The sequence below is a fragment of the Dipodomys ordii genome, unplaced genomic scaffold (genome assembly GCF_000151885.1).
Source record: "Dipodomys ordii isolate 6190 unplaced genomic scaffold, Dord_2.0 Scaffold35, whole genome shotgun sequence".
Taxonomy (NCBI): Eukaryota; Metazoa; Chordata; class Mammalia; order Rodentia; family Heteromyidae; genus Dipodomys; species Dipodomys ordii.
The window spans coordinates 6,994,028-7,006,707 of NW_012267251.1; positions in this window are offsets into that span (position 1 = coordinate 6,994,028).

The following is a 12,680-nucleotide window of genomic DNA, read 5'->3' on the forward strand; positions in this document are numbered from 1 at the left end:
TATATCTTGCTTTAAACTGTGTATTCATTTAACTGAATTTTCTCGTGTGTGTGTGTGTGTGTGTGTGTGTGTGTGTGCGCGTGTGTGCGCGCGTGTGCTCTGTACTCCCATTTAGCTTTTTTTTGCCCAAGGCTGGTGCTCTACCACTTCAGCTCCACCTTCACTTTTGACTGTCTGGTGGTTAACTAGAGATAACAATAGCATGGACTTCCCTGACCGGGTTGGCTTTAAACTGTGATCCTCAAATCTCAGCCTCCTGAGTAGCTAGGATTACAGACATGAGCCACCAGCACCTGACAATTTCTCCTTTTAAATAAATTGCATAAAACTGGAAGAGAGGGAGAGGAGTGACATTGTCCAAAAAGAAATGCACTGTTTACCTGACGCAACTAAAACCCCTCTGCAGAGCACTTTTCAAATAACAATAAACTGTATGAAAAATATACTTATAAAGCTTGCTTTGTTATCTATTGTCTGCATTTTTCCAGTAGTTTTTAACCTAGATTTCCTCTGTCTTTCTAATTCATCCTCACCAACCCAATGTTCTCCTTACTTCTATGTTGTACATAATAAAAGGTCAGACAAATTTTTAAAGATCCCATAAAAAGACTTTTGTCAAGGGATTGCTTTTGTTGTGTATAATTATGAAAGGGGAGCTGCCAAGTAAGAAGCCACCTGGACTATAGGACATCTACATGAGCTCAGCCTCCCATTGGAGAGAGGGATAATGTCTCCAGTCTGCAGCTTCATGAATAATTCCACTCCCATCCACAGGCCTTTACCCGCTGACATAAGCCTTACTATTACTTTTTTTTTTTTTAATTTAGACCACAGTCAGTGCTCTGGCTCAGTGGGGGGGATTCATCATCAGAAAGAGTGATCCCCACCCTCACCCCTAGAAGCAGCAGCCCGAGGCACAGCGAACCCAGTGTCTGCTCTAGCTCTTCGCCGTCTCTTCTGGCACCCCGAGGAGCCCGGGACTGTGTGTGCTGTCCTCTGTGATGAACGCTGAGGGGTGGACTGCCTGGGGCCTGCTCCCTTCCATTCTCCCAGCTCAAGTAGCGCCCAGGGTGCCACATGCACTGGCCACACCCAGATGGCCATCACGGGACCCTCGGCCCTGGGGCTGGATTCCCTAGGAAAGAAAGTGAAAATGACGGCTGAGTTCATCGGTGGTCACAAGGAGACGGAGAAGCCAAGCGCCGGCCCCAGAGTCTCCCCGGCCTTCAGAAAGCCGCACCAAGGCCTTGGCGGGGGGCGGGGGGGGGGCGCAACCTGCCACGGGAGGAAACGCATCAGAAAGTCATCATCGACTTGCTTCTTTTCAGATTCAGTATACGTTTTACTCAGAACTCTGAGTGTATGGGAACAAACACATTTTAAGTGCCCAGTGGCAGAACAGATACAGAGCACTCTCTCTTTCCCTCTTTCTTTTCCTCTTGTTCTCTCTGTGTATCTCTCTTTCTCTCTTCCCTTGTTCTCATTACACTGTTCAGAAGGAAACAGAGTCTTAGGATGTGAGTTCAAAATATATATAGAGGGCTGGGAAGGTGGCTCAGTGGTAGAGTGCTCGCCTTGCATGTATGAGGCCCTGGGTTCGATTCCTCAGCACCACGCAAGTAGAAAAAGCCGGAAGTGGTGCTGTGGCTTAAGTGGTAGAGCGCTAGCCTTGAGCTTAAGAGCTCAGGGACAGAGCCTAGGCCCAGAGTTCAGGCCCCACGACCGACAAAAAATAAAAAATATATATATATATATTTATGACATTCTGGTGGAGCACGGTAGCTTGGGAGGTAGAAATGAGGAGCCCCTGGGTTGGGAGCATCCTGGGCATACAAGCCTAAGGGACTCAACCAATGCCTGGGCTCAGGAGTGTGTGCTGTCAGCTGGGCTGTGGGGACCCCAGGGCTGGGCTCAGTGGCCCAAACCTGTCGGTGACACAGAGAAGCAAAACTGGGACTGCAGCCCAGACTGGCAGGAGAATAAAGCAAGACCTTACCTCGAAGATAACCAACGCAAAAAGGGACTGGGGGTGTGGATCAGGCGGTAGAGTGCCTGCCTAGCAAGCACAAGGAAATCCAAAGTCCAATCCCCAGACCCACCCAAACCAAACAAAGAATTGCTTTGGGGCTGCAAGAGAGGGGCAGGAGTTCTGTCATTCCGGGTCCCCCTTCCCCGGCCTAGGGTTGATCTCTTGCAGGACACCAGTGACTTGCACTTGTGCTACTAGCTACTTGTGAGGCTGAGATTTGAGGATTGAGGTTTGAAGCTAGCCCAGGTAGAAGAAGCACCTAGAACTCTTGATTTCCAATCGACCACCAAAAAGCCTGAAGTGGAGCTTTGGCTCAAGTGGCAGAGCACCAGCTTTTTCCCAAAAAGCTAAAGGACAAAGCACAGACCCTGAGTTCAAGCCCTAGTACTGGTACAAAATACAAACAAATCTCACATAGATGTGGCAGGGTTCAAGTTTGTTCACTTCAGCCGGGCACCGGTGGCTCACGCCTGTAATCCTAGCTACTCAGGAGGCTGAGATCTGAGGATCGAAGTTCAAAGCCAGCCCGGGCAGGAAAGTCCATGAGACTCTTATCTCCAATAAACCACTAGAAAGCCAGAAGTGGCGCTGTGGCTCAAGCAGTAGAGTACTCACTTTGAGCTGAAGAGCACAGGGACAGCGCACAAGCCCAGAGTTCAAGCCCCACGACTGACCCCCCCCAAAAAAGTTAATGTTCACTTCAAATTTATTCCATTTCCATTCTCTCCAACCCAAGGCTCTCTCCTTATAATACATCTAGAAGTTTTATGGACCAATATACATCGGTAAAAAGAGAAAGACAGGGCTAGGAAGGTGGCTCAGTAGTAGAGTGCTTGCCTAGCATGCATGAAGCCCTGGGTTTGATTCCTTGGTACTACATACCCAGAAAAAGTCAGAAGTGGTTCTGTGGCTCAAGTGGTAGAGAACTACCCTTGAGCAGAAAGTGTAGAGACAGTGCCCAGGCCCTGAGTTCAAGCCCTAGGACTGGTGTGTGTGTGTGTGTGAGAGAGAGAGAGAGAGAGAGGTGGGGGGAGGGAGGGAAGGGAGGAGGGAAGGACATGGAGAGGGGGAGGAAGAGGGAGGGGGGAGAAGAGGGAGAGAGAGGTGGGGGAGGGAGGGAAGGGAGGAGGGAAGGACATGGAGAGGGGGAGGGAGAGAGGGGGGAGAGAGAGAGAGAGAAAGAGAGAGCAAGCACAGGCCTAAAAAGAATTGTGGGGCCTCCTTTCTGATCTTTCTGATTCCTGTAATTCTGCATATCCTGAGCTCAGAAAAAGCCAGAGGTGCCCCCTTAGGGATGGCAGAGAATTCAGCCAGACCCGCCCTCCTCCCCTCCCTCTGCTTCCCTTCTAATGCAGTTTGTTTTGGGGGAACTACACACCCAAGCTGGCACGAAGGATCCTAAATGAGACAGAATAATAACAGAAGCCGTTACTTCCTCCCTTCTAGAAGGAACTCCCTGGTTTGCAGGATGACTCTGGGTATCATTATCTCACCCGAGGGTGCTTTTCTCATTGTGTTCTGCAATTCTACCTGTTCAGGCTCCACCGACAACCGTGTTTTAGGGAATCGACTTTAAAAGCCTGACTTTCTTCCTCTCTGTGGGATTGAATTGCACTAGCCTCCTTTCTGCCCCCGTTTTCCTAAATCATTCCAATCTTTGGTAATCTGGTCCATTCCTGGAACGAAGCACCTGACTGCCCTTCACAGGGCCCTCTTGTAAACCTAGCTTCCTCCCTGGGGACCAAAAGGACCGGATGAGGTGATGAGAAAGAACCATGCTCCCGGGACAGGACAGGGCGGTCGGGGACGGGATGGGGGTGGGGGGCTGCTTTTCAGCACTGGGGGAGGCCTCGGAGTGGGGCCTTTCCTGGCCTCTGGTCTATTGGGTGCTGGGGGCTGTGTGAAGGGGAGGGGTTCTCACTCAGAGACAATTTCTTCTCCTGCATGCAGCCCTCCATCCTGCTCTAAAGGAATCTGCTCTGAGCTACGCGCTCCTTTCTGTTTCCTTTGCTTGAGAAGAGAAAGGTTTTGGCTGAGAAGTGAAATAGACATTGAGCATGGGGCTCCTTCTTCACCCCTCCCCCTGTGCCTCTCCTTCCTCCCCTCCCTCCCCTCCATCCTCCCCCCCTCCCCCCCAGCACTGTCCTGAGCACAGAGAACCCTGCTGGGTCGCATGGCAACTTACACCTCTGCATGCTGCATGGCTGTTTTCTTTTTGAGATAGGCTCTTGCTATGTAGACCAGGCTGGTCTCAAACTCATAATCCTCCTCCCTCAGCCTCCTGAGTGCCAGGATTACAGGTGTGTGCCACCATGCCCACTTGGCATTGGTTTTTCTTGGTGAGGTTGCTGGTCGGCGCCTGTTGCTGTAGATGGCTGCTTGTCCCCGCTCAGAGCCACAGACTGAGGCTCTGCCATCTGATTCTGTGCTTAACCACAGGGTGGTATCTGTTCCATGAGAGAACAATAAAGTGGAATTTGAATCCAAGCCCTTGTACCCCAGATTTGTACTCCTTGTAAAGCCAGCCTTTGAGGACGGTTGGAGAGAACGAGGTCTCAGAGGCCAGAGAAGGTGCTGGTTGGATGGGAGGTCATGACCTTCATAGCTGGAGGTCAATAAATCTGGGACCTACCTGTCTTTCTGGTACAGGTGGGGTGGAAGGAGGTGATGAGCTGACACCCAAAGATCACCCGTCAAGCCTCCAGGTGTCAGCAGGTGCTGGAGCCATTCAGCCTCTGCGTGTACTTCTTCCCTGGAGAATGGACCGAAATCGTCCATGGGGAGACCTTCTGACTATGTGTCCCGGCTTCAGTCCCACTCTGTGTCCATCGTCCTTTGGTAGGCAACACTTAGGAGGCTTATCACTAAGCTTTGTCCCCAGGGCTTTGGGGGGCTCTACGGTGGCTTAGGATAGTCCAGGAAATACTGTGTGCTACTGTGGACTCTTTTACAATGACACTCTAGAGCACACTGCCTGGGTTTGGTTCCAGCTTTACTCCTTCGCTGAACAGCTCTGGGTAACTTCATCCAGTCCCTTTGGCCTGTTTCCTCATCCATAAAGATAATAGTACTCACCCTAGCGAGTTGTTGGGAGGACTAAATGAGATCGTATGTTTGCCTGACACATAGCATTTAACGACTCCCCCCCTTGCTTCCTATTTCTTGACTCCTGAAACCCGATCATGTATAATCTATCCAAATAGAACATGTAATTGTTCTTTTAAGAAACAAAGAAAGAGAATTCGGGAATGGTGGGAGTGGCCTGTGGCCCAGCACTTAGGGACTTAGGAGTCAAAGGCAGGAAGAGTTGAGATGGAGGAACGAACCCACCGGTTCCTTCTCCAGCTCTAGTCACCTTGCTTTTCAACAGAGGAAATGGTCCCTGCTTTGCGGAGAAAGGAGAATGCCAGGCCCTGAGGGCAGCCATCTTGTCTCAGTGTATCAAAACCAAGCAGGGATGTGGCTCTGTGCCCTGTGCTAAAGGTCAGATCCCAGCTCTGCCTCTGACTTGAATGTGCGGAGGGAGCCGCTCTGATCCAAATCATGACGATTAAAAATGGAACCTAAGCCAGGGCTGATCCTCCCCGACCCTCCCTCACCAGTACTGGGACTTGAACTCAGGGCATGGGTGCTGTCCCTTAGCACTCTCTCTCTCTCTCTCTCTATGTAACTATATATATATATATAGTTATATATATAGTTATATATATATATAACTATATATATATAACTATATATATATATATATATATATAACTATATATATCTTGCCAGTTCCTGGGGCTTGCACTCAGGGCCTGGTCACTGTCCCTGAGCTTCTTTTACTCAAGGCTAGCGCTCTACCACTTGAGCCACAGCACCACTTCTGGGATTTTGCTGGTTAATCAAAGAGAAGAGTCTCTCAGGTTTTTCTGCTGGATCTGGCTTTGAATGGCGATCCTCAGATCTCAGCCTCCTGAGCTGGAATGGGTCCTCACAGGGTTCTTGGGAGGATGTAATGGGTTCATCGCCACAGGGCAGTACCGCTGGATGCCAGGACATGTCACCTGCGTTACCAGGATATGTGCTTCACTGCCTCTCCAATTCCTTAACAAATTGCTAAGTACATTTCAGTGCACAATAGTTCTTTCTCATTTGTCAGAGAAACGGGGCCTATTATTAGTTAGGAAGGAGCTCTGAGTGTATTATCTTAGCAGTAATTGAATCATTAGCATCTCTCATCGTGGATAATAACCTGGATCTACCTGAGAGCTCAATTAGCTCAACCCTCCCTGGTCCTCACCTCCCCCTCGCTTGCCTCCTGCTCTTCCCTGTTGATTGTGTTAGCAAAGTAATCCATCAGATCAGAGAATCAGTCACCCTTTGGGTTGTTACATTGCTTGTTTGCTTGCTTGCTTTTTTGCCAGTCCTGGGGCTTGAACTCAGGGCCTGGGCACTGTCCCTAGCTCCTGGTCCTTCCTCAGCACCTAAAGCCTAAGGCTGTATAATTCCAATGTGAAGAACATCAGGATTCAAAACCGGGCCTGACAGGGGTGGGAAAACATCCCTGAGCAGATTGCTTTGCTTTCTTTCAGTCACTATCTTTTAAATAAATATTGTCCCTGAAACCAAAGGGCAAATTAATGGTGAAATTGGAAAGAAAGGTAGTCAAATTGCTACACCTGGAAGAGCAGGTGGACCCAGTGTGCCAAGTCCTGTCTTTGGGGCCCTGACACAAACTTCGGGCATGGGTAAGGGAGGGACTGGAGCAAGGTGAAGGAGTCTTGGCCACACTGTGGCCACCTGGTTTCACACCTATACACTGCACTCAGCCAAGTGTTGCCGCTTCAGCCAGGCAATTTGGTTCCTGTCAGGAGCTGATGGGTAATGCTCAGGGGAGCTGATGGGCCTCTGTTTCCACTGTTCTAGCTTAGGGGCTCCTCCTGGGTGATCTGCCTGCAGGGCTCCACTGTCCCTGTAATTCAAGATGGTGGCAGCAGAGGGAATGACAGCACCGGTGGCGGCACAGGGCGTCCTTCAAGCTGGGGTTCACAATCTGTTGACTAAGATGTCCCCGCACATCTCAGCAATCCCTCCGTTCCTCTTCCCTTGGTGTCTTCAGCCTGGAAGGGCAGTGGCCAGCTTTGCAGGAACATTCCTTCAACGATTAGCATGGCTACTTGCAGAGTGGAGCAGGAGTCTGACTCACAGATTGAAGGCAGTAAGAAAGACAGACACAAGCCAGGCTCTGTGGCTCACGCCTGTAATCCTAGTTATTCAGGAGGCTGAGATCTGAGGATTGTGGTTTGAAGCTAGGCTGTGAGACTCTTATCTTCAATTCACTACCTGAAAACTGGAAGTGACGCTGTGGCTCAAAGTGATGAAACCTAGTTCTGAGCAAAACAACAACAACAACAAAAAACTCTACAACAGTGCCCAGGTTCTGAGTTCAAGCCCCACTACTGGCTAAAAAAATAAAAAAGAGACAGATACAAAATGGAGGGAAAGAAGCCATATCTCCTTTGTTTCTTCCTTTCTTCCTCTTTCTTTCTTTACTTCCTTCCTTCCTTCCTTTTTCCCTGGTGTGTGTGTGTGTGTTTTGTGTGTGTGTGTGTGTGTGTGTACTGGGACTTGAACTCAGGGGCTAGTGCTGTGCCGTAGCTTTCTCTCACGGCTAGCTCTCTCTACCACTGGAGCCACAGCTCCACTACCATCCTTTTGTCCATTACTTAGAGATAACAATCCTGGGCTGGCCTTGAACTGCGAACCTCAGATCTCAGCCTCTTGAGTAGCTAGGATTAGAGGTGTGAGTCACAGGCTGAAGCTATACTTTTACTCTGTTTTTAGCTACCCATTGGGCATATGCGAGCTCACCTGGAGACTTCATGCTTTTTAATCAAAGCTAGCTGTAAGTCCTGGCTACACATCCTCAAACCCAAAGCTTTGAAAGAACTTATTAAACTGGTCAATAAGTCAATAAGAAACCTAAGCAATATTTTAAAAGGACACACAATAAAAGTCTCTCAACTCTTCCCCCAAAGTCTATTCCCCCCAAAATGCAGTCTTTATAGAAAACGTTCTTTTATTTTTGTGGTTTCCATTTCCTGGAGTTCACTTAGAAAAGGTTATTTTCCATCCAAACATTTCTGCAGAGTTTATATTTTTGCAATTAAGACAGTGATAAATTGCTCTGATGGTTCAAATGTCTTCAAAAATCCTAACGCATTTATAAATCTCCTACCTTCCTCTTCCCAGAGCACTGAATTGCCTCATCCATGACAACAGAACAGTGAGTTCTAAAACATAGCCCTCGTTTGTGAACCCCCCTTCCCACCAGCTCCAGATTCTCACCCAGCACCTAAACTCGCTGTCATTCCATGTAAATATCCCTGGGATTCGAAGTGGAAGGGCAAAGAAGTGTAGGAGCCACAGGACTCACCCCTGTGGAATGAAAACTAGCTTTCTCTGAGCAGATTCCCTGGTTTCCTTTAGTCCAGAGAGCTCATCAGTGGAACGTCGCTTCCTCCTGCCAGCAGTTAATTGCTCCCCAGAAGTCCCGCCCAGGAATGAATGGGAGCCTAGGAAGCCAGAGGGATCCAGAATTAGGATGGGGGATTCTGAGTGCAATCTGGAGGCGAGGTGGTGCTTTGGAGAGGTGGCCATTCTGAAGGAAACCCAGGCAGGGTTTGGTGACTAAGCGGATCTGGAGACTAAGGAGAAGATGAGTCACCATTGCCTGGACCTCTAGCATGTCAGGGGTGGAGGCTGGGGAAGCTGTATGGATGGGGTGGGGGGGAGTTGGGAAAGAGGAATTGAGCTTTTTCAGAAGTTGCTAAATGTGGTGACTTAGCTGAAGGTGGTAACTTAAGGTGACTAGTGGAAGGCTGTGACCGGAGGTGATAGACACAGATGGAGCATCTGGAACCTGAAACCCCAAATTCTGAAATGTCCCAGGGCCCAAAACTTTGCATGCACGGACACGTGGATCCGAGGGAAATTCTACACCTTAAATCAGCCATGAGATGGTTCCCAGAAAGTCAGGGCAGCTGCTCAACCTCCATCTGTGTTGAGCGGCAAGAGAAGACTTCAGGCATGACAGACGCAACTGTTGTGAAAGTTGATTGGGAAAGTTTGTAGGCAAATTAACTCAGGACAGAATGACAGTGATTTTTATCCTGGACAAGTGTGAAGTATCAGGGGACTTACAGAGTCAAGTCCCTCCTCAGGACCAGTCTCCTCACCCCCCACCACTGTGAGTCTCCATCAAAACACAGGTACTCTAAACATGTTGCACAAAATTTCCCTCAGGCTATGTTTAAGGTGTCACCTCCTGAGTCGTTAGGATTACTGGGGAGCTCCTGTCTAATCTTGCTCGTCTACCCTGCCCAACCCTTCTTTATTCTGAAACATTCCATATATAGAGATAGGGATTTTAAAATATGGCCGGGTGTCGGTAATCCTAGCTACTCAGGAAGCTGAGATCAGAGGGTTGTGGTTTAAAGCCAGCCCAGGCAGGAAAGTCCAGACTCTTATTTCCAATAAACCACTAGAAAACTGGAAGTGGTACTGTGGCTCAAGTGGTAGAGCTCAAGCCTTGAACTGCAGAGTTGAGGGACAGCGCCCAGGCCCAGAGTTCAAGCCGAACGATCGACAAGAAAAAAAAAAAAAAAAGATATGAAGTATGGCAAACAATGTTCAGGCCAGGGGACAGTGGCTCACATCTGTAATTCTAGCTACTCAGGAAGCTGAGATTTAAGGATCACAATTCAAAGCCAGCCCAGGCAGAAAAGTCCCCCAGAGACTCTTATCTCCAGTTAACCACTGTAGCTGTAGCTCAAAGTGGTAGAGCTAGCTAGCTGGGTGTTGGTGGCTCATACCTGTAATCCTAGCTACTCAGGAGGCTCAGGTCTGAGGATCATGGTTCAAAGCCAGCCCGGGCAGGAAACTCCATGAGACTCTTATCTTCCAATAAACAACTCAGAAAACCAGAAGTGGTGTAGTGGCTCAAGTGGTAGAGTGCTAGCCTTGAGCAGAAGAGCTCAGGGACAGTGCCCAGGCCCAGAGTTCAAGCCCTACAACCAACCAAAAAAAAAAAAAAAAAAAGTTCAAGCTCCATAACTGACCCCCAACCCACTCCGAAAAGACTTGAGAGAAACTTAAGGCAAACCTTCTTCTCATTTTATAGATAAACAATGCAAAAGATGGAAATAGTGACTAATTTTCCCTAAATAAATGTAGAAAAAAAAACAAACCCTTGTAGGCTGTATCACAGGAACCCAGCATGGCCAAGTATTTATCTCCCTGAGATGAAATGAGAAAAATAAAGGTGTTATGCACATTTTTCCACAGTGAAAATTCACTCTAACCATTATTCTCGTGAGCCATTACCAAAGTAGACATTTGTCTTAAGTCTTATTCGTGATTTGGTCCAACGTCACGCACATTATGTAACGTCACGCACACGTGCCGCACATTATGTAACCGCTGGCGCTGCCAACAGAAGGGAAATGTGCTTCCTTATCTCCAGCTGGTTTTCACACTTTAACCTGAAGCCTCGGGTCACTGCAAGCCTGTCTCAGCTGCAACAAAGGAGTCTATCTGTCTGGAGTCGTCTGAGTGGAAGCTGCCAGCAAAGTCACCTTGGATGACTTTCCCCTTCTTGTGGTACACCTCTGATAACAGAACGAACTTTGTGTTGTGATGTGATGTATTTTGTGGTAATGGAATATACAACAGAGTTGTCCACAAATGGAATGTGTTGACATGAGCCCCACAGAAGAGCACTATGTGAGTAATCATATGGAGCCACCAGAAGGAAGTGGTATAGTTTTATCAGAAAACGCAATGGTGGACCCAGCTTAGATTCATTAAAGCAAATTAAATGGACCAATGTGAATCATAAATAGGTGCCAATGTGCAGTGTTTTGTTTTGTTTTGTTTGGTACTGATGTTATAAAATCACAAAAGAAAAACCTTTTAATTGTTGGGAAAAAAAAAACTCTGATGTGACAAATGTGCTTAGTGTTATTAGTAGAATGGTACTAAATGCCATTGGCACAGAATATTCCAGACTCTAAAAGCTACTTGTAATTAAAGCGTTTAATATATGAAAGACATTTGCTTCATTTGACAATAAGGCAGTCTAAAAGTTAATTCAATACAATTAGTGGGGGAGTAAAATGGATGTGAATCTATGTGGTTACTCATTTCAGCTAGTTAAAATTGCACAAACAGGCTGGGAGGAGGCTCAGTGGTAAAGTGCTTGCCTGGCACACATGAAGCCCTGGGTTTGATTCCTCAGCACCACACACACAGAAAAAGCCAGAAGTGGTGCTGTGGCTCAAGTGGTAGAGTGCTAGCCTTGAGCAAAAGAAGCTCAGGGACAGTGCCCAGAGACCCGAGTTCCAGGACTGTAAAAAAAAATTGCACAAATAATCTATCTCAAAACTGTATTTTATTGGTCATGGGGCTTCAACTCAGGGCCTGGGTGCTGTCCCTGAGCTTTTGTGCTTTAGGCTAGCGCTACCTCATTGAGCCACAGTTCAACTTTCAGCTTCTGGTGGTTAATGGAGATAAGAGACTTACAGCCTTTCCTGCCTGGGCTGGCTGTGAACTGTGATCCTCAAATCTCAGCTAGGATTGCAAGCATGAGCCACCAGCACTCAGCTTCAAAAATTTATAATGTAGTACACTGGTGTTCTTTCTCAGGAAGACGTAGCTCCTCTTACTCAGGAGACATGTCCTTAGCTTATATCCTTTCTTTCCTGCAGTGATACTAATTTTTAAAGTAATATTTTAAAATTATTTAAAAATTTTCCCCATCCTGGGCCTTGAAATATGGGCCTGGGTTCCGTCCCTGAGCACCTTTTGTTCGTGGCTAGTGCTCTACCACTTGAGCTACAGTACCACTTCTGGATTTTTCTGTAAGTAATTGGAATTAACAGTCTCATGAACTTTCCAGCCCAGGCTGGCTTCAAATTGGGCTAGCTTTGAACTGTGATCTTCAGATCGGAGCCTCCTGAGTAGCAAAGATTACAGGCATGAGCCACCCGTGTTTGGAAAAGTAACATTTTTAATTAATTAATTAATTATGCTTAACAAATATCAGGTGTTGAACTGAGGGCCTTGTGCTTGTTTGGTTTGCTCATTCAGCTGGTACGCTACTACCAGAGCCATTCCTCTAGTCTGGCTTTTTTGGTTATTTTGGAGATTTTTTTTTTTTTTTTTTTTGCCCAGGCTAGGACACAGACATGAGCCACCAATACCAAGCAAAGAATTAATATCTTAAGCCAGGTGCCAGTGATTCATGCCTCTAATCCTAGCTACTCAGGAGGCTAAGATCTGAGGATCATGGTTTGAAGCCAGCCTGGACAGGAAAATCTGAGACTCTTATCTCCAACTTTGAGCTGTGGCTCAAAGTGGTAGAGCTCTAGCTTTGAGTGAAAAAGCCCAGGGACAGTGCCCCAGGCCCTGAGTTCAAGTTTTACAACTGACCAACAAAAAGAACAACAAACAGAAAGGAGTAGCTTTAATTAGGGAAAAATAACAGTAGTATCACAGTTCTTTTTAAGGTTTAATACCAGATCTATAAAATTTGTAACAGAGCAAAACACCACATCACCGTACGCTGGAGGTCAACAGCTGAAATGTGGAGAAGCGGAAGAAGCAGGAG